Genomic DNA, 23,016 nt, shown 5'->3' on the forward strand with positions numbered 1-23,016 from the left:
AATTCGATTTCTTTCTTATTTTAATGTGAGATAGGCTAGACTATAACTAAAATCACTGGATACTTTTTTTGGCAAAATATCTTTTTATTTCAGACAAAAATTGAAATAACAAAATTCCGTTTAAATCGTCATTTTTAGCAGCAAATTATTGCACAAGTTTGAGGGCTTCGCATTCAAAAACGAATCAAAATCTCGTCTTTTTAACACTCAAATCTTTTTTTTCAACCTCACAACACCTCACAACACCTCACAAAACGATTTTTGTAAACACTGCGTTACTCTTTGCGTGTAAAATAATTTAATTTCGAAAGCATGCATTTCTCTTCAGTAAAAGTACTTTGTGAGTAAAGTTAATTTTCATCATGTGCTAAACCTTCAAATGGATTAAACTTTGGGCGGTAGAATTACGAAAAGATGTTCTCAATATTACTGTAAAAATTTCTTTGGGCAAATGATTGAGAGCGATACGAAAGCTTTTCAAAGTCCGTTAAAATGCAGTTATTTGACCTTTCGCGGTCAACATTCCAGTTGCGAGTCACACACATACTTTAATATGATTCAACCCATATGAGGCCGGAAAATGTACATGGGTACACATTTCCAAATGCTCTAACCTAATTTGTCGTAGAAGAAGGATCCAAAGACCATTTTACAGTGGTTATCTTGTCGCTCGTCGTATTTGTAACGTCCGATGAAACTGCCTGTCAATCTGCGAACTGTCACCAACCTCCTTTGTGAAACGTTTGACATCTTTCTGCACTGTGGCATCTTATCCAGCGGTTCAGCTGACTGTGAGTGTTGTTCGGTTTGTGGTGCAGTAGATCTAATCGATGCTTTTAAAAGTGGTACTACACATATGTTGCAGTCAACGTAGTTTTGTATACGGAGAGTCGTCAAGCAATGCAAATCATACAATGGAAAGTTATTTTTTAGGGGGTAGGGGGAGGGGAAAGTGAAAAGACGTCACTGTGCTGGTAAACTTTTTTGTTGTAGTGAACATTGAAATCTCTTACATGTAAGTCGCGGAGATCGGGCCTCTGGCCGATACTCGTTGAAAAGCTAAATTCAGTACCTGCTAAAAATAGTAAGCCTAAGTAAACAAAACCTGGTTTATGATAATTACACGATGCCTTTTGTTCGCTTAGAGGCAGGGCTTCGGACTTTGTTTTCACAAATACAGTAACTTTGTTATATAAAAAATGGAAGGTTGTTGTTCGTTCAAGTCGCTTATTGGCGGAGTTTGTGGTTACAACACTAGAGATCGAATGCGTGAAACGGAAATTGTTCCTTTACTTTCATGCACCAAGAATATCGCAAGTCATGAGTCGGCTTCCAAATTTACCGGTCCTGAAAATGAGATCGACCTTATTTTGTGCCGAGCGCACATATGTCGGCCCCTCTGTAGTTTAAGGTTTTAAACGGAAGTTGGTCTGTTAACGGTGGTTAATAGTACCACTCCCTTATGCAAGCCCCACCCATTGGCCACGGAACATAGCACCCCAGCCTCACATAAGCCACACATCCCCACCACTGCCTTTTGTAGCATGGTGTTGTAAAAATTTTACAAAAGGTTCTCTTTCATGCTATTAGGGTATTCCTTGCAATTTTAGTGGAAAGAAAAACACCCCTAATAGGTACGACAGGCACTGCACAGAGCGCCAAAAAAACAAAAGAATAATTCCCTGCAATAAATAAATGTATTTTACTGTTTGTCACCGGACAAAGATGACACTATTACAAAAATGTTTACAGAATAAAATATTTTTTAGGTTCCAAGAGTTGAATTCCGATAGTGCTTAATTATATGGAGTTTTGCCCTTCACCTACCCCCTTAAGTTCCTTTGTCACCGGTATTGCGTGACAACCTAAATACTCAAAGGGCGTACATGTTTGTAGTCAACTCAGTTTGGCATTGAATTAGACTGTCAGATGTAATCTTTTAGTGCATTGTAAACTGAGCAATACTCGCAGTCAACTGAACCGTTGAATAAGATGCCACAGTGAAGAAAGATATCGAACGTTTGACAACAAGATGGTGTTCGACAGGGTTGGTGGTTTCATCCGACCTTATCATTTACACAGACCTAGAACGACGAATGACAAGAGAATCACTCTAAAATGGTTTCTGGTTCGGTCTTCTGCAGCAAATGAGGTTAGAGCATTTGTGAATATTTTTCTATGAACATTTTTCGGCCTTTTTCGGCCTCGTATGGGTTGAAACATATCAAAATATGTGTGACTCGCGACTGGAATGTTGAGCGCAAAAGGTCAAATAACTGCATTTTAACGGACTTTGAAAAGCTTTTGTATCGTTCTCAATCATTTGCGCAAACAAATTTTTACAGTTATATTGAGAACATCTTTTCGAAATTTAACCACCAAAAGTTTAATCCATTTGAAGGTTTAGCACATGGTTAAAATTAATTTTATTCACGAAGTATTTTTACTGAAGAGAAATGCATGCTTTCGAAATTAAATTATTTTAAGCGCAAAGAAGAGCGCAATGTTTACGAAAATCATTTTGTGAGGTCTTATGAGATCGAAAAAGAAGATTTGAATGTTTAAAAGACGAGATACTGATTCGTTTTTGCACGCGAAGCCCTCAAACTCGTGCAATAATTTGCTGCTAAAAATGACGATTTTAACGGAATTTCGTTATTTGTATTTTTCTCTGTAGTAAAAAGTTATTTTGCCAAAAAAAGTATCAAGGGATTTTAGCTATAACCAAGCCTATTTAACATTAAAATAAGAAAGAAATCGAATTTTCCACCCTTGCCGCGATATGTTTGATTTTTACAGACAAGCGCTCTTAAGAGTTCTATTCCTAATGAGATAAACATTTGGTTAAATCATTAAAACGTTATACCCTAATGTTCAAATGTTTTGCTGCGTGGTAGCGAATGGAGAAACCAGTATTATGGCTACTCAAACAGATCCGCAGTCGAAGTTGAGTTTTTATAAAGAAAAATCCTGTTAGAGCGTAGATATTTCAACACAAATTCTGTAATTCCTATAGTGAAATTTTTAAGGTAACCGGCTGTTCTTTCTGTTGTGGCAACGTTATACCTTTCCTTGACCATAAAGCGTTGATATGAAGCTAGTGCTGTAAGTGAAACTTCAAATTCAAGTCCCATTTAATCAAGTTACATTAAACTTTTTGACTTTTATTTTTTGTTACCGACATGACGTTGACTAGCATTTGCTTTAGTTAATTTCCAGTGTACAAAAAGAAGTAATTGCTCCCAGCCAAAAATAGATTTAGCTGAGCGACACTTAGATAAATCATTTCTATATAACCGAAAGTGAGAGAACCAATAGGAACACTAGAAATGGTTAGTGAGAGCGTACGACTCTTATTCAGTTGCAACTCAAACCTACCACCTTCTGTTCAGTACTTCAGACACTGTAACGCTTAGATACAGTAGACTTGTGGCAAGCCAGCTCAATTAATCATGTCCATGGAGATAAACTTTCTGCATGTTGCGAGCATATGATTATTGATATGAGATTCTTGCTCGCAATGCTGCATTCGTTAGATTTCTTATTCATTTTACTACTGCTAAGTATTTTTGATCCAACCGAGCTTACCAGTGGAATTCGCCAGCTGTACAAGACTCGCGAGGGATGGCTCTCATCGTTTCCATGGTGTGAACAGTTTCGGTTTTTTCTTGACTATATTTTTACAAGGCTCAAAGAAAGAAAACGAGAGGAGAAATCATTAACGTATTTGTTGACATGTCGTCAATACTAGACCCGTCCGACCCGTGCGACGAGGAGAACCTGGTATGAGAAAAACTACCTATTGTAAAAAGTACGCCTACGACTGGGCCACCAAAAAGCAAGCACCTCAGGGCTGCGGCTTCACAGCATTCAAAGCGGTATTGTCGCTGAAATGTCGAGAAATGCATTCCGATGTTTGGGAAGCCATTGATGAGCAACTTCTTCCTCGAGTATGAAGAATTCAAACAACAATTATCATTTTATTGATATTGGATGGATTGGATGAGTGACCATCCGGTAAATTATCGATATTTCTGAATTAATTGAAGGAAGAGTACTCCCCAGATGCCACATAGTTGCAACAGCAAGACACGAAACTGGAAAAGAGGTGAGAAAATGTTGTGACGCGTTGCTTCAGATCGAAGGACTCACTCAAATTCCGCATATAAAAGGATCTGTCACCAAGTACTTTAAGGAAAGGCACGATTTAGCTCAACTGTACTTTGATATGGTTCAATGTGTCTTGAGAAGATATAGAAAAAAGACAGGACTATTAGAAACGGAGGAAGACCTGACAGATCTTTACAAATCGCAATTGAATCGCCTCGGGTTGGTAGCGTTGAATGGTTTACTCAACGACAAATTGGATTTGAATGAAAGTGAATTGGGAAACAATGCAAAAGACTTGACTAAATTTGGATTTCTTGCATAAAAGTTTTCAAGAATTCTTTGCAGCATTCTTCATTTGTGCTCAGATTCAAAGCAAGGACATTAGACCTGACGAACTAGTTTCCGATCCAAGGTATTTTGTTAAACTTGAAGAGGTACTTTTGTTTTCGCGCGGAATTTTAGCCATGAAATGCGATGAACAAGTCGTGGCTCTGGTAAAAAGTTTAAGTGCGTGTCCACGAGAGCATCAGGCAGTCGTGCTACATACCATCTCACCGATTTCAGTGAAACTTTGCCAGTCTAAAGGGTCTTCCCCAAAAACTCAAAATTGCAAAGTGGTTTCTGTTTGCGTTATTTCCGGGGGGAGATAGACCACCCCCGGTTTTCATGGGTTTTCTCCAAGAAATCGCCTCAAAACAGGTAAAATGTATGAAGCTCTCACTGCAACTATATTTAACATATTACTCTGACAGTTTGCAGACATGTTGGTATATCCTTAAGGAACGCATGAGACATGTTTCAATTTATTTGATTGACGGTTTGTCAATCAACAGTGCCGAACAAATTACCGTGTTTTTGATCTTTTCGATTCACTCGAATATTTGATAACTTTGAGGTCAAATATCTCCCCTTGCCAGAAAGCTACACTAATTTGAATGCCCCTTTCTAATCCATTATTTCATCTCTGAAAATCATCAAAAGAATTTTTGGGCGCTGCCATATTTTTGTCTTGGTTGCCTTTTGAAATCTGCGACTATGACAAGCTTCCCAACTACGAGTGTCACGCAATTCTGGCTGTAAGCGGCCATTTAAGCAAATAAACCGACATTTTGTAGTTCGTTATACAAGATAATTGATTAAGGAAGCTAAGAAATGTAAACAACTTTCGAGATTTTTTGTAGTAATGGAAATTTCATATTTATAGAGAAGCATATAAGCGAAATATTGTTGAGAAAATCGTAAGGCTTTTTTCTTCTATCGTTTATTTTGGAGATTTTGCAAAAATCAGCAGACATGGCTCTCTTACGGAAAAAATATTCATTAGTCTTTGATTTGATCGTTTATTATCACAGTTTACAATCAAGACATTGTAACAGCAAAGGATATTTTCAGGTCACATGCCGCGTACTTGTTGACATGCAAGTTCCCGTGTACAACAACTTCGGGTCTTGCATACGGTGGATGACGAGAAACTCTGCTCTCTCGCTTGAGAGGAAATATCAATAGCTCTATCAAGTTCATAAATTGCATTATTTCCCCAGAAAATGAGCCTGGAAGGTGTTTTTGTTATCATTCACCACCATAAAGAAATCCTATGCAGAAACGGTATTTGTAGCGTGACCTCGAGCCCTTCCATGAGAAGAACAAAAAATCATTGACCTTTTTTTAAGGTGACAACATCAAAATATTCTTATCACCTCTGCTATTATATTTGCCTGATTTTCTTCTACAAACATCATCTTCATCTGCCATTATTTTCCCTAAATGTCATGGCCTTTCCTGCGTGCACCTACCGGCCAGCTGTTAGAGAGCACCATTGGGTTTCGGCGCGCGGTGTCGGGTTTAGATGTCTAGGTCTCGCTTAAACATCTCTGCACGCTGCAAATAGGCAATTCTTTTGTTTTTAATCATTGCCGTTTATCTATTTTTTGGAAACTTTTGTGAATGATAAACCATTGACGTTACATGTATAATAGGTGATGTGTTTGTTGCACTGAATCCGTGACCCTAAAACACTCACGTACTCGTACGTGTAACGTCGGAAAATGTCACGCATGTACAACACACCTTAGGCACACATTACGTCGTTGCGAATACTTTCTGCTTGCTTCACCAAATCTGTAGCCCCCCAACACATCACGTACCCGTGCACGTAACGTCCGAAAAGCACCTTAGCGAAACGGTCGAAAATAGACATGAAAATTACGAACGTTTACCACACTTGTAAAACTCCTTGGTGAAGTCTGTTATTTTCAGACCAAATGCGTAAGAGATTAAAACAAGTTTTCACTATTTTAGTTCGGGTAGTGATACTCTCCAGTTAATTATGAAAAAAAAAAAGTTTCGTCAAAAAAAAAGGAGAAAAAAGTGTCATCTTGCTTCTAAGCCGGGTCGTGACATACATCCGATGTAAAGTCACGTCGACCTTGGCAGAAAATCAAGCTCACCGTATCATAATGAATTTTTGATACGGCAAGGAGAATCATTGCACTTTGACTAAAAACGTGCCTTTCCTCACGCTCTCGGCATTGATCATTACATTTGGAAACTCATTTCACTCGAATGCGATGTCACTCAGCTCGACGCTTCTTGACTCAGGCTGATGATGCGGCGACGTGACCTCTTTTGACCCTCTCCCCCCCCGAAAGTCCTGTCAAATGTTTCAAAATTTTTTCTCGTCTTGGCTTGCATGCAATTAAAGGCAAATTCTGGACGGTATCTCAAAGTAAATTCTTCATGATTCAATTTACGAAGTCTTTTGTGACAGCCCGAGAAGAAACAATGAAATGAATTCCTACTTCCGTCTACATTGTACACTTCCTCTCTTTTGTACTCCCTAATTATACCATTTAATAAGTTTCTCAGGATGTTATTAAATGTACCAAAGAATTGACTTTCTTCCCCGTGGTCTGCACGCTAAAGCATTTTACACAGTGTTGTAAAATAATTTCTTCGTTATTATTGTATCGACCAGCCTTCATAAGTGTGTAGTTTGCATGGTCGCTCTTTTTCCAAGTTATTTTAAAATGGGGTCAATGTTATGTGACAGCTGGAGATAAACATGTCTGGGACGTCACGTAACTGTAAGAGAATTTCCTCTTCCGGTAATATTTTTCCTTCCTCTCAAGGAGTTAGCGTGACGGATATTGTTAATCCTATCTAGTGTAAGTGTGCAAGCGTCTAAAAAGCCCTCAATTCAATCTAGAACTCGAATTGAGGGAGTCAGGATGGCACACTTGTCTTGTTCATTTGTACGTTAGTGCAGTACCAAATGTAATTTTTCTTCTCCGGGACGACAACGACTCATACCCCTAACTTCGTGCATGGATACCATAAAAGAACACTTGAGAGACGTCAATGTATCTCAGATGCGTTTCCTCCGAGAAAGAGCTTATTTTAGCTCGTGTTGGCTTGTTTGGAGATTCTGAAGGCCACTATTCCACGGTATGCCCTAAACATCGTGCACGACTTGGTGTGAGATTGAGACCTTCGACTAAATGCCAGCATCCCCTCCATGGAAATCGGAGAGGTAAGGTTGAGAGAGGAGTAAATCTGAAGATGGCACGAGAAGTCAAAGCAAAGTGGAACACTGTCGTTTCAGTTGGTGCGGGTAATTCACTATTGCATTTTGTGTCATCATGTAGACTGATTATATACCGAATTGTTGTAAGACGCGTAACGTATCTTAGAGTCGATGAATAGGGTATATGGAAAAAGCTTACTCAGGGGGAGCTTATCTGAACATCACTTTTTCTTACTTGTAACTTGTGACCGATTTGAAGATTATATCATATGTTTGTCAGGTATATGCAGATACTGCAGAGGCGCTCACATAAACAGTTTGGAAGCGGGCGATCCTCCCTCTGACATCGAAACTGTAACAAGTGAAATCCCAGTTGCAACAGAGGTGGAGTCCATGGACCAGACTGCAGGACCGTCTCAGGAACAGAGAGGAAGGGAGTCCCCTGAGACAGCCGAAGACGAATTTGTGTTGCCACGTTACGCGTACGATTTCGAGTTGAAATTGGCAGTGAGATAAGACTACATGTCATTCCACAATGTGTTTTCATGATGTGTAGAGGCCGAAAGAAAATATTGCAATACATGTTAATAATACGTAACTCATTTTCATACAGAATACCCAGAATTATTCCTTGCTGAGCCCAAACGTTCTGAATTGCAATATTCTGAGTTTTGATGTTTTAGACATAGTGATCTATGCTGCGTCATTGGACCTGTGCATTTCACTGTCGTCCCCATTATCAAATATATCACAATAACAATTGCGATCGTAATTGTTAAGAATACGATTTATCATTATTGTCATTATTATTATTATTACCATTATTATCATCATTAGGAAGAAATGTATTCCTATTAATAATTCGTGTGGTGGAGTCAGATGCGCGGAGTTTTCTGTCAATCGCCAAACAAGCTTTTTCTCTCTAATTTCTTTTTGCTACAGCAGGGCGACCCGAATTCAGACATTCTCTCGTCGTCGTCGCAGGAGTCGTCGGTGGGGGTAGAGACGTCTCGCGAGTGGCAGCTTACTCCGCGGGTTAAGCATCAGCTGCGGTACCTTAACAGCTATCTAATGAAGTCAACTGATGGCCGAATTAGCCCGGTCAGGTCTCAGTGCAAGTCCGATATTATGACTATCTCATCGTCGTCGCAACGGTACTACCCCAAAAAAGCCAGCCAAGCTGTTGATACCGTGTTGAATGCTATTGCCCCGGGGAATTCGTCGTGGCTGCTTCAGAAAACTTTCGAAAAGTACCATAGCGAACGAGCTGTCTCTGTTACTTCTGAAGAGGACATCTTAGTGAACAGACTAGTGACCCTCTACAATGAAGCTAACTGTTGGTACAACCAGCAATAAATTCTCTCCCTCTTCACCGGCGACTACAGTAAAACGGAACTTCTACAGCTTGTTCCGGGACTGAACTGTTACTATCACACTTAAAATAAATACTAAATCAGAAATGCTTTGAACTTCAGGTGTGCGCTGCCTCGCAGAAAAAGTCATTGGCGGGTCTGGACAACACGCAGACGGATGGTGTCAATGCAGTCGCCTCCCTAGAGGAGATAATTGATTTTTTGAAGGAAATTGTTGAGAATGATGACGATGTATCTATATTTGTGGCTTGTTAACAGTATTTTCTGAGGGGAGGTAGTTCAGGGCTCACCATGGAAGAGAGAATTTGAGGATGTTAAGGTTGAGAGAAAGTTTAGAGAAGTCTCACCCTCTCTGACTATGAAGCCATCTTTACATTCTAACACCCGATTCATTCAAAACCTGCATATGCTTAAAAGCTACGACCGTTTTCATTTGTGTGCCTGCATAATCAGCGCTAGGGATTGTTGAAATTTAGGTCAGTTTTGAGATAGGAACCATTGCTCTTATAAGTGTCCTTCTCTACGTGGTCCCCCAGATAGCCTCCTTGAAACTTGCCCTTTTGCTTATAATTCTTGACGTCTCATGGATTGCACATGCTGTTAAGGGCACACGAGCGTTTATAACCAATGTATTCCTCTCAATGCAGGCCTTCAAGATAATAAGGCAAGAGAAATTGCCTCACGTCTGCGATCTGGTAAACGCTATCTATCCACCGACTTGAAGCTGCACATTTCAAGTGAGACGCCTTGTGCAGATCATTGCAGTGTATACGCGCTGAGTAGCGATGAAGCTGAGTACCGTGAAACCTGTTCACATCAGCGCAGCATCGGTTGTGAGGCATTTTTCTTTATGAGTATATCCCACATGTTGCAATCAAAAATTGAATTTTACCAGCAAATAGTAGAATGCCGTCATATACATTGAATTTTGTTGTTACTTATATTCTCATTCTTTCCATAACAACAAGGAGAAACAGGAGGAACTCCAGCATGACCTTCAATCGGCCATACCAAAAACTTGAAGAATGGAAGTCGCACATTGTACGATCTGTTTACCAAGATGCTGCAAAGACTGCTGCTATCGATACCCTTTCACAAAGCAGCGTGTTTTTAATCATGAATTAGGCTATGAATTTCTTACCAATAAGTGAGACGCAGCGCGATTGGTTTGGCAAAAAGGAAAGTCCTGGCACATTACTGTTGCCCTTAACGAAGCAGACAGCGAGGAAATTGAGGTTTGTTTAATGTTGAAACATTACTAGAGCCATTCTTTTTTCCAAGTTAGTATACAACCCTTAAATAAACTCTGATATGTTGCACTTTGACTGCACCGACGCGAAAATATGAAAAGGCGAGTTTATTAGAGCTTGGACAACTAACTGCCCCGAAGCCAAAACCAAAAAATGTATCAGAGATTCCGGATTGAATTTTTTTTTTTAATTAATCACTCTAATATTCTCTTCAGACACGAACCTACATTCATATATTTGATGAGTGCGCTCAGAACTGGTTTGCGGTGGCGTCTATAATCGAACACACGTTGACAACACTGAAGGCTTTGAAGCCAAATCTCAGCCAAGTGTACTTGAGATCAGACAACGCCGGTTGTTACCAGGTGGATCTTGGATGGGCCCTTCGGAAAACGCGAAAAGCAGTTGCCTTTTTTCATAGAGCAAAAAATTATCTCGCAGACGTGTTCTGAACAGGGGAGGAAACTGGTAAGAAGGCAACTGCCTCTGATATGGCCCCCAAAATGAAGAGTTCAAGAGACGACACAGGCCAGAAAATGTTCTCTAAGACTGACTGGTTGACAGAGCAGTAGATCGCTCGATATTTCAGCCGGCTTTCTGCCCTGACTAGAACAGGTCTATTGCGGAGGTCCCCCTCTGTAAGAATGACTGAGGATGAATAGGCTGATGCAGACGAGTTAGCTTTAGAAGTCGACACTGACCGTACAAGGCAGAAATAAGGAGGGACCTTGAACTTTAAAGTATTCATTTCCGAGGGGTGCGGTTGTCAACTTGAAATCCCGTCCAAGGTTAGAAAGGCCAATTTTTGCCTTATTTCATTTGTTAGCTTCCGGAGGTAAATTTTAATTAATTACGCATCGCAATTCGTTGTTTGATTTGCAAGCAAAAAGAGCTCAGCTTGTAGTGAGAACTTATAACCATTTCTTAGTTGACAGTTTGCCCTATTCAGACACCCGTGAAGTCCCTATCTAATTTAGTTTTCTTAACTTTTTGGCATATGTGAAGTCGCAAAATTTAAACGAAGACAGCATGGGAGGGTGCAGCTACCATTAGACTACTAAAAAATACAGACCTTTGCGTCTCGCTTTTCGTTCAAATTTCTTGTCATTACTCCCGAAAACAACTGGATATGATTCGCATTTTTCCCTATATAACCTAACCTAAATGGAAACTTGCACGAAGCCCACTGATCAAAATATTACGGGCTCATTCTTTAAGTGACGCAATTTAACGCCAACTCTCGATCGAGAGAGATGCAGATTTTCTACCTGTAGTTACAACATGAGTTTACACAACATATATATTTTACGACCAAGAAGGAAGAAAATAGCAAAGAGATCTGCAGAATATTCTGAACTTATTATCTGGCAGACGGCTTGTAGCAACGTGCTTGAGTAATTCCAATTGCTATGAAACATTTTGGAGTCACGCCACAGACATTAGTTCGGCAAAGTTCTGCATGAGATGTTTGATGGTAGAAAGTGACTACGAAAAAACCGTTATAGTTTTATTTTTAAGGAATACTAGCGCAGTTTATAAATTCGGGATATAACTTCTAATATTTCGTTTCAAGTGAGAAGGCTAAGCTTCTTGTCTGTATTGCACACGTCATGGGAACTTGCGTGTCAACAAGTAGGCGGCATGTGTCTTTGAAATCTCCTTTCCTGTTACAATGTCTTGATTGTAAACTGTGATAATAAACGATCAAATCAAAGACTAATGAATTTTTTTGCTATAAGAGAGCCATATTTGCCGATTTAAGCAAAATCTCTAAAGTAAACGACAGAAGAGAAAAACGCTACGATTTTCCCATCAATGTTTCGCCCACATGCTTCTCTATAAATATGAAATTTCCATAACTACAAAAAATCTCGAAAGTTGTTTACATTTCTTAGCTTCCTAGATCAATTATCTTGTATAAAGAGCTATAAAATGTCGGTTTATTTGCTTAAATGACCGCTTACAGCCAGAATTGCCTGACACTCATATTTGAGAAGCTTGTCACAGTCGCAGATTTCAAAAGGCAACCAAGACAAAAATATGGTAGTACCCAAAAAGTTTTTAAATGATTTTCAGAGATGAAGCGATGGATTAGAAAGGGGCATTCAAATCAGTGTTGTAGCTTTCTGGCAAGGGGGGATATTTGACCTCAAAGCTATCAAATATTCGAGTGAATCGAAATGATCAAAAACACAGTAATTTATTCGGCACTGTTGATTGACAAACCGTTAATCAAAATAAATTGAAACATGTCTCATGCGTTCCTTAAGGATGCACCCTTTGAGGGGGGAGGGGAATGGGGGATGGGGTTTACATGATTTGCAATAAACGGAAGCTGATCAGTTGTCGCCAACAGAGTTTTCAGGGGGACTCTAGAAAACTGACCGCCAATTGACTGTAAATGAGGAATCATAAGTATATATTATGGGGGAAGCAGGTAAATTAAGTCGTAACACAACCAAAATCCTCCAGCCCCCCATAGGCGATAAATAATGAGCGGCACCTTACAACATGAAGCTAGTCTTTCCGAATGTGTGACTTAGGGCTCAATTCAGATTTTATATTCACTATTTGAGGTTGCACAGATAACTTGCAAGTTGTAGGAACAAGGTCAATAATTTTTTAGTAGAGCTTTATGCTTTTCCTTTGTAGGCGTCAGCTTAAAAATATATTTGAGAGCATTTATCCTGTAATTTAAAATCAGTCGCAAATTAAAGTTCCTTTCTTTAATCCCCGCAGGACCATCCGACTCTCTGTCCATGAGTTGATTGCGTACAATATTCTGATCAGGTCCATCTAGGTCAGTCCTTCTCGCCTAGCCAGTCTTTGGACGGGTCGATGATGGAGACGTCAAAGGAACAGACTCAAAGGCTTAGTTTACAGTTTAGCTTTGCTGATCAGACTCCAGCAATTAGTAATCAGAAGGAGGGAGGTTTTGATTGGGATTAAGCATTGAGCGTCGAAGGTGGAAGTTTCTGGCCGTGTTTTTAAGGGGTGGGGGGGGGGGGGAGGGGCGGATTCCGGCCTTTAAAAATTTTGAAGACATAAGAAGACGAACGCATCACTCGTCGGTAGTTTTGGCAATAAGATGGTACTTGAAATCTGCCGTGCGTGTCTTGTTAAGATGCGTGACCTGTAGTGAGAGGTGGTATAGAGTGAATCACGCGTTGTTGTGTGGAAGCAACTCTAACGAAAACTCGTCTCCAGCTTTAGGAGAAAAAAAAGTTGCTTATTGTTCATGTGAACCTTAAAAGAATACCGTTCTAATTTTTTTTGAACGATTTTTCTTCCTGAGGCCGAGAAACGCATTGCAAAGTTAGTTTCATTGCGTGATAGTCACGGTGTTACTCGATTTTAGGTGTTATATTTCATTTGAGAATAATGTTATCTGCGCATGTCATGAACAACTCCCTTCTCTGAGTCTGTTAGAATACCTACATTTTATGACTTTCTTCGCTCTCTCGACGGAAGATCAGGAAACAAGGGAACGAATCGGTTTAAACTCACATTGCTGTTCATGACAAGAGTTGACGCGAAGAAAGAGCAGGTACGTATACAGACAAAATAGTTAAGTTATTCACTCCGTAACTTTAACTTTTACTTCAATAACCCGTTGTTGACTTACGGTATTTCACTCGCGTAAATGCGTATGATTACGAAAATTTTAATACAAGCCTTTGGAAATAAGCGTATGGTGAAGATATACCTGATACATAAGCTACTTTTTTTCTCTTTTCAGGTCGATTGCGTACCCTCTACACGTACCCCGGGTGTAATTATTTCGTTTAAAGCGCCATTCTGAGAGGTAAGTAGATTCATGAATTATGAATTGATGCGCACTAAAAGGTCACTTTATTTGAATTTCATACTTTAGTAAGGGTCTGTTTTGGACTCAGACCAGCTGTTTTACTTCCAGCAGTCGTTTGTGATCTAGATTAAAGGGACAGGGAAATGCTTTAGAGAAGATTGGAACACGCAATACGTATCAGTCTAGGCGGAAGTTGCTATTTTCGAAGGCGACAAGAAACTGAAAGCGAAAGCCTTTACTCACAGTTCGTTTTCTGGTGCTAGAGAATGACTTGCCTTCTCTAATTCAATGACTTATTTTCGGAGAACTCGACTGAGGCATTATTTATCGATGATTTTTTTTTCAACAAAATTATTGTGCTTTTAAATTCAATCTGATAAACCATAGGACATTTGACCACAAGTAATGTTTGGGACAAATCGTGCAGTCTTGGTTATAGTTAACTAATTTTCCACAAAGTGTAACTCTCATTTGATGCATATAAGGTGATAAATCTAATAGTGCTAAAACATAATATTAACAGAGAGGCTTTCTTATACAGAAAACCCAAAAGATAGGGAATACTTCCATAACAAATAACCACTGAGGAGGGTGGGATGGAAAGAAAATGGCGAATGAGGTTCCGTGTGCACTGAAGAGGCTATTGAGCATTTGAACTCTAATTCCAAAGCAATCTTTCTTTGTGCCTTAGCATATAGCTTTACTTTACCAGTAACAGGAACCACTGAATAGTCTGCAGATGTTAAATTATGCAACATCCGATTCAAAGCTAAGTTTCCCAAAAACTATTGAAGTTTTCCTTGGCAATTTGTTTAATGAAATATTTATATATTATATATTATATTTATATATTATCCTCAGTTCCCGGTTCAACTTGCTGTGTTCTAAAAATAGCAAACACATGCAGTATCCATGAATTGAAATATCTGAAGGTTTTACCATTGTAGGATTCCTCTTGAGTTCAATTATTTTCCAACAACCCCTTTTGAGCATGATTGAGTGAAACAGCCTTATGTCATCTATGTCTTTCAGATTGTCCTAAAGCTTTCTTCAGTTCAATACACTGTTCAATAGCAACAATTACTGCCTTAACCCTTTAACTCCCAGATCCAATTTTTAATTCTCCTTACTGTCAGTTATACAATTCTTATAATGTTAGTTCAGAGGATTTAGTATTAGATCAACTAATTATCCCTGAATTGAAATTTTTCTTAATTCTTGTCACTTATTTGGTTGATTGTAAGGAGAAATTTGGTGTTGGTCACTCATGGGAGTTAAAGGAATAAATATAGCACCTTAAATGGAATTTTTGTGACTGTCAATATCTCTCACATTTGATTAATATTTATTTTATGTTTTTCTTTTTCAGAAATTATTACATTTCCATCATTTTCTGACTGCTCATATTGTGATTTTTTGAAGGCAGGAAATCTTAACAGGGTAGGTATATATGTTTTTTTTTCCATTTTACCCTCTTTAATATAAGGCATATATGAAAGGATTTTTTGTGTCTTATTTTCATGGGAATGAAAAATGTTTATGTTATTATGGGCTATTCTCTTTTTTTCATGAATATCAGTTTGCTTTGAATATGAAATATAATGTTAAAGTAGCAAGATAGGTCACTAATTAAATTTGCATCAATCTTTAACCAGTGGTTCGATCCTTTGAATTTATGCTCAGGAGTATAAATTGAATGTTGTCATCCTTCAATAGTGTTTGACATCATGTCTTATTATGTTGGACCTTGCAGCTGAAATGCATGTAATGATTAGAAAGTTGCTTTGGTTGTTACAGGTGTAATGACCAGTATAGGATGCAACTGCTCGCTCTAATACAAGGTTCAGTATTTGTAACCATCCATATGATTTTTGGGAGAAAGGTGATAGCAAGCTTAAGCTCACAACACCCTTCTACTTGAAAACATCCATGTTTATAATTATGAACTTCTTGATTAGCAAAAACAAAGTTGGAACATTTGGCTGTGTATGAGTTGCATTAGGATTTAAAGCAGACACTTCAATTACTTTTTTTCATGTGGAGGTTACTTTTGATGATGTTTGTAGCATATTGAAGCACAAAATCTAACTCAGTGCTGGATGAATTGTGACAATTACATGTAAACAATCCAAAATGTTCAAGATATTCATAAATCACAGTTATACAGCCAAAATGTTTGTGTAAAAGTATATTTCATTGGATGGCCAGAGGGATTTTTAGGGGATGGTAAAAATAATGAAAATCATCATGGCCCATACCATTTTAAAACTGCTTAAATGATGAAATTTAAAATATTTCATATCTAGCCCAATCATGGATTTTTAGATTAAGGAGACCTTTAATTGTTTAGAAAATAATAATCTGAAAGTTGACTTTGTGGCAAATGGCTAATATATAATAATAATATTTTTTTCCAATGAAAAGTTTGTGAAAATGGCTGGAATGCTGAAAGGTTTAAAATGATTTAAGTAAGACATATATATTCATTGAATCTCACCAGAGGAACAAAGCTAACAGAACTCAACACAAGGAAGAACTTGTGGATAAGATTTTTTCTAAAATGGGTGTACTTTGTACATGTAAATAAGAGCAGGTAACATTATTTTGTTATGGATATTACATAATGTCCATAATAAAACCAGTCCTCTTTTTTTGTTTTCTCTGAAATTAAAAACCATTTTTTTTTGTCAGCCTGGCTCCTTGTTCACTTTTTAGGGGCCTAAACTTGAGTGTTGTAAATTATCGAAATCCTGGAAAACACATGAAAACATAAAGCCCCCTTCATGTAATGGAAATCATATTAAAGACATTACATTACAGACATCACATTATAGACATATTGTATTATGGACATTATGACTGCATGACTTTAATTATGGTAATTCTCTTTGGAGAAATAAAATGCTACATGCACACCAATTTTATTCAAATTTATCACATCCAAGTTTTCAGTGCTTTTAACTAAACACCATTAACAATAACCATAACAACAACTGTACATTGATTAGGAGAAGTAACACCATGCTGACATGAGGAGTATAAATTTCAAAAAAGCGTGAGTCCAAGTGTGAATAAAGTTTTTTGAGACATACATGTATATTTAGAGTCAGCACCTTCTTTTATAATATCTGAAGATAACAAATTAAAATATAACATGCAATGTTTCAGAAATGTAGCTTAAAACAAGCAATACTTCAACTTTCAAAGGCCATTGCACTGATAATACTATAGAGAAAGTTGTCAATTCATGCAGTTCAGTGCATTGTAACTTTCCAAAATAGTATAAACTGGCTCATTAACAGTCAATGAATAGTACTCTTACAAAAAGATCAGAACAATCCAAGTTTTGTAATTAAAGCAGTGTTTAACTACTGCAATCTGCAGCTAGTTTGATTATTTATTTGAAAACATTTTCTTTTTGAAGATATTTAAAAAGCCTCTTGATATATGAAGACTAAGGAAACTGTGGTACTGCCTTGGTGGGAGAGTATACCAGGATAATTTAGTATTAGTTGAGTTGATAAGGTTTAAAAAGATGACATTTTGAGTGTTAGCCCTTTGTCAGAGCAAACAAATTGTCAGCTTTTAACCTCATCGCAGAGGCAAATTTACATTTATTTATCAACTTGGCTGACAATAAGAAAGTACTTTGATACAATCATATAATGTTGCCGTTAATACCACTTATAACCTTGGGGCACCTGTTAGTGCCCTTATTTGTGACTGTCATTGTCTTTCATAAATGATATATAGTAACTGTTGTTCTGCTGCTTGTCTTTTCAGACTTTCTGACTTTATCCCTGATTCAAGGGTTATTTTCTTGAACCCAGGAAACTCTATACAAGATAGGAGGACTTGCTGCTCCTTTTTTTCTCTAATTTTTGAAACTTGCCTTCATTTTGTCAATCTGTATTAACCCTTTAATTGTCATGAGTGACCAAGACAGAATTTCTCCTTACAATATCAACACAATATCAACCAGAGAAGTGATGAGAGTAAAGAAATGTATAAATTTGGGGATGATTAGTTGATCCAATATTACTGTAAATTCTCTGAACTAACCTTATAAGAATTGTATGGTTTGGAGTAACGAGAATTACAAATTTGATGTGAGAGTTAAAGGGTTTACTTAATAATTTATTTGCAGGGAATAATTTTGTCCTGTTTGCATATGTATAGAATTCTGCATGCTTTTATCTCACTCATATCCATGTAGTATCAATTATTTTTTCTGGTAATGTTATGTCAAGAACTATGCATTATATTACTTACCTATTTAATTATGTTGTGATCGATGGTTGTGATTATGTTTGGCTACAAACATGTGGAAATACTCTTAGAAAATGTTGCTGAAATTCTGGTGGTCCTTTTAATATACTGCTGGTTGAATTACTGTGTACAGCTAGGTTTGTGGAGTGCTTTAACTGTATGTTGACTTATGAATATTAACATTTGAGAGACTCGATTTTATGCTGATTGAGTCATCTGTTTGGTTCCTGTGTTGGGTGGTAATTTGGTCACTGATTAAGACTTATAAATGTATGTAAAATCAAAGTTTAAACTCCCCTCCTAAAACAGGAATATGGAAGATCTTGTGCAGAAATCTGGTTCCATCCTTGACAAAGTACATAATCACCCCACACTTGCATGTCTTGGGAAATTAGTACATTCTTGCAAACTGTCTATCATAGGTTTTGCCAAGTTAAACCTAACTTAAGTCCTTCAATTAAGGTACTCTTTGGCAATTAGCAGCTACCATGTCAATTTTGTGTAAATTATTTTTTTCATGTGGAGAGGTTACTTCTGATGATGCTTGTAGCATGTCAAAGCACAAATTCTAACCCAATGCTGGATGAATCATGAAGATCATGTAAACAATCCAACACATTCAAGATATTCATAAATTGCCATTACATAAAGCCATTGACGGCCAAAACATTTGTGTAGAAGTATATTTCACCAGATGGCAAGAACAATTTTTACAGTATGATAAAAATAACCAAAACCATCATGACCTATTCTATTTTACAACTGCCTCAATAGTGAAATTTAAAAAGAAATTATTTCATATCTAGCCCAATCATGGATTTTTGCATAAATTATTTTTTTCATGTGGAGAGCTAGCCAAGGTTACTTTTAATGATGTTTTTAGCATGTCGAAGCACAAAATCTAATCCAGTGCTGGACAAATCACAAAGATCAAACAATTCAAAATGTTGTGGATTAGGAGACCCCAAATTGTTTAAAAAATAGTAATCTGAAAGATGACTTTGCGGGAAATGGCCAAGAAAGGCTGTTTATTTTTGTCCAATGAAAAGCTGGCACACTGAAAGGTTTAAAATGATTTCAGTAAGACACAATTGTATTCCTTAAGTCTCACCAGAACAACAAAACTAACAGAACTCAACACATAGAAGAACTTGCAGATAGGATTTTTTCCAAAATGGGTGTACTTTGTAAATGAGAGCAAGTGCAATTGGCTTACTAAGAGTCAATGAATAGTACTCTTACAAAAAGATCAGAACAATCTAAGTTTAGTTATTAAAGCAGTGTTTAACTTCTGCAATCTGCAGTTAATTTGATCATTTATTTGCAAACATTTTATTTTCAAAGATATTTAAAAATCCTCTCAATATATGAAAGACTTGGAATATTGAAAGGTCCAGTGCCTTTCAGCTCTTTGGAGCCACAGTAGACTCTTCTCTTGTGGAAAATATCAGTATTGCTCCTCAGAGGCCAGTTAAATGTTTTCAAAACTTGGTGAAGAAATTTGATTTCAACCTCATTATCAGTAACCCTAAGGGCTCTTCCAATGTAAAACTTGTTGTCACACTAGAAACCTGTACTGCATCTCAGAAAGCAAGAACCAAAAGACAGCAGAAATACTAGTTAGAGCATGCTCAATAAAATGGAATTGTAAGGAGCATGCTCCATATGAGATACTCCACCTACCACAGTTACATGTACACCCAAGTGTGATATTAATGCTTTGGTTATCAGCACAACCAGAAAAGAGAATTAACCTTTAACTCCCAAGATCTGTTTGTTAATTCTCCCCTCTAGCTGCTACACATTTCCTTGTAAATTAGTTATGAGAACTTGGTGCTAGATGAAGATAGCAGCTTCTACCTGATAAGTTTGAATATTCTCATCACCTGTTTCCTGAATAATGTATGGATTTGTAGGGAGAAGTTTTACATTAATCACCTCTGGGAGTTAAAGGGTTAACTTGTAATTGGGCCTGATTAAGATAAATTTATCAGTTCTGACAAAGCCAATTATAAAAAGCTCATAGATAAACAAAACTATGCTTTCTCACCAGTGTTAAAAAAAGGTTCCACAGTGTAATGTCTGTAACAAAAATTGTGTTATGTCCACAACAGGAAGTTTTTAGCTCAAGCTCAGATCTTAAACTACAGAATAAGGGATACAACAAGATTTTTAAAAAGCTAATGAAGCAGCTTTGTTCCTATTATTTTAAAATAATTTTTGTCTGAATAGTCAATTCACATGGAAAAAAGTGTCGAGCGAACACAAAAAATTGTAGGTTGATTTTTTAACCCAAAAATTTTAGAAGCCTTTGTCAAAGAAAGGAAAGTTGCTTTTCTGCTGATGGTCATGTACCCTAGCTGTGTGAAATGTTTGTACAAATTATACATTGAAAACTGTGCAAAATAAGTTTTTTAAGGAAATTAGGTTCCAAAAAATTGGTCTCTGAATGTAATGTCTGTAACATGGAATTGCCCTCGTGATTCTCGGAATCATGATGGTGCATTTTATTTCAAAGAAACAGGTGTCAAAGTGACTTTTAAGACTTTATTATGTCCTTACAATCATAGAAAAATTGTGCAGGTGGATTTTACTGATGAAAATAGAATCTTATATATGATTAATGATAGAACCGAAGTGTTTATTGAGTAAGGTGTAGAAAGAGATGAATATGTATAATGAAAGGTTTTAAAATTGAATGCTCTTCCAGCTTGTAACACAAGCATGAATGAGTGATTTTTTTATAACAATATCTAATAAACAATAACTTTCTATTAAGCTGTTGTTTCTTAGCTCCGCCTGAACAGTTAATGAGCTAGAGTGATATTCCCTGAGGAGGACAGCCTGCATAATCTATGACCAATCAAAGTTCTGCAGAGCACAGTTCACTGCTAATATTACAGATCTATATGTTTTTCACTACTGTTAGTAAATGTCATGAGAACAATGGGCATTTTGCATGATGTGTTGGTGTGTTGTGTGTGTGTTATCACCTTTGTCCCTGAAATCATATGGAGGGTCACATTTGGTCAGCCTTTGTGAATCATGGTGGTTTTTGTTGTTGTTGTTGTTGTTGTTGTTGTTGTTGTTTTTTAATTCCAGTTGAATTGTGATAATTATAAATGAATAAAGGGGGTAAGTTTCTAAAGAAACTGGTGCTGCCTTCGTGGGAGAGTAAACCAGGATAATTTAGTATTATCAACTGAGTTGATAAGGTTTAAAAAGATGACATATGACATTTTGAGTGTTAGCTCATTGACAGAGCAACAAATTGTCAGCTTTTAAACTTGTCACAGTAGCAAATTTACATTATCAATTAACTCAGCTGATAATATGAAATTACTTGGATATAATTATAAAATGATGCGGTTAATACCACTTACAACTTAAGGCACCTGTTCGTGCCCTTATTTGTGACTGTCTTTGTCTTTCATAACTGATATTTAGTAACTGTTGTTCTGCTGCTTCCCTTTTCAGACTTTCTGACTTTATCCCTGATTGAAGGGTTATTTTCTAGAACCCAGGAAACTCTATACAAGGTAGGAGGACTTGCTGCTCTTTTTTTCTCTCATTTTTGAAACTTGCCTTCATTTTGTCAATCTGTATTAACCCTTTAATTGCCATGAGTGACCAGGACAGAATTTCTCCTTACAATGTCAACGGAATATCAACCAGATAAGTGATGAGAGTAAAGAAATGTATAAATTTGGGGATAATAAGTTGATTCAATACTAAATTCTCCGAACTAACATTATAAGAATTGTGAAGTTTATATGAAATAATTCATATTTGTACTGCGGTTGTAGATGAAAGTGAAATGTGATCATCGCAGTAAATTTTCCAATTTAAGCAATTGGAAAGAAGAAGCCTGAAAAAAAAAAAAAAAATCAGGGCTTCAACGGGATTCGAACCCGTGACCTCCGCGATACCGGTGCGACGCTCTACCAACTGAGCTATGAAGCCACACATTGGGAGCGAGGTCAATTTATTGAATTCATATCTTCCCGTGCAGTGAAATGATGTGAAGTTTATATGAAATAATTCATATTTGTACTGCGGGTGTAGATGAAAGTGAAATGTGATCATCGCAGTAAATTTTCCAATTTAAGCAATTGGAAAGAAGAAGCCTGAAAAAAAAAAAAAAAAAATCAGGGCTTCAACGGGATTCGAACCCGTGACCTCTGCGATACCGGTGCAATGCTCTACCAACTGAGCTATGAAGCCACACATTGGGAGCGAGGTCAATTTATTGAATTCATATCTTCCCGTGCAGTGAAATGATGTGAAGTTTATATGAAATAATTCATATTTGTACTGCGGTTGTAGATGAAAGTGAAATGTGATCATCGCAGTAAATTCAATAAATTGACCTCGCTCCCAATGTGTGGCTTCATAGCTCAGTTGGTAGAGCATCGCACCGGTATCGCGGAGGTCACGGGTTTGAATCCCATTGAAGCCCTGATTTTTTTTTTTCAGGCTTCTTCTTTCCAATTGCTTAAATTGGAAAATTTACTGTGATGATCACATTTCACTTTCATCTACAACCGCAGTACAAATATGAATTATTTCATATAAACTTCACATCATTTCACTGCACGGGAAGATATGAATTCAATAAATTGACCTTGCTCCCAATGTGTGGCTTCATAGCTCAGTTGGTAGAGTGTCGCACCGGTATCGCAG

General features: G+C 37.4%; 1 long non-coding RNA gene and 1 pseudogene across 2 annotated transcripts; both read left to right on the forward strand.

Annotated features, from left to right (window-relative positions):
* Window positions 1-7,337: 7,337 nt before the first annotated feature.
* Window positions 7,338-12,026, forward strand: LOC149043793 (uncharacterized; annotated as a pseudogene).
* A 1,387-nt stretch (window positions 12,027-13,413) lies between these two features.
* Window positions 13,414-21,867, forward strand: LOC149043794 (uncharacterized). 2 transcript variants are annotated; one of them, XR_016187978.1, is made up of 4 exons: window positions 13,414-13,803; window positions 13,996-14,061; window positions 15,434-15,504; window positions 21,811-21,867. It is a non-coding gene; the product is annotated as an uncharacterized LOC149043794 (long non-coding RNA). The 2 variants fall into 2 exon arrangements; XR_016187979.1 differs by lacking the exon at window positions 21,811-21,867 and adding an exon at window positions 17,848-18,474.
* The last annotated feature ends 1,149 nt before the right edge of the window (window positions 21,868-23,016 follow it).

Source organism: Pocillopora damicornis, chromosome 6, assembly GCF_964200805.1.
Source record: "Pocillopora damicornis chromosome 6, jaPocDami1.2, whole genome shotgun sequence".
NCBI classification, from domain to species: Eukaryota; Metazoa; Cnidaria; class Anthozoa; order Scleractinia; family Pocilloporidae; genus Pocillopora; species Pocillopora damicornis.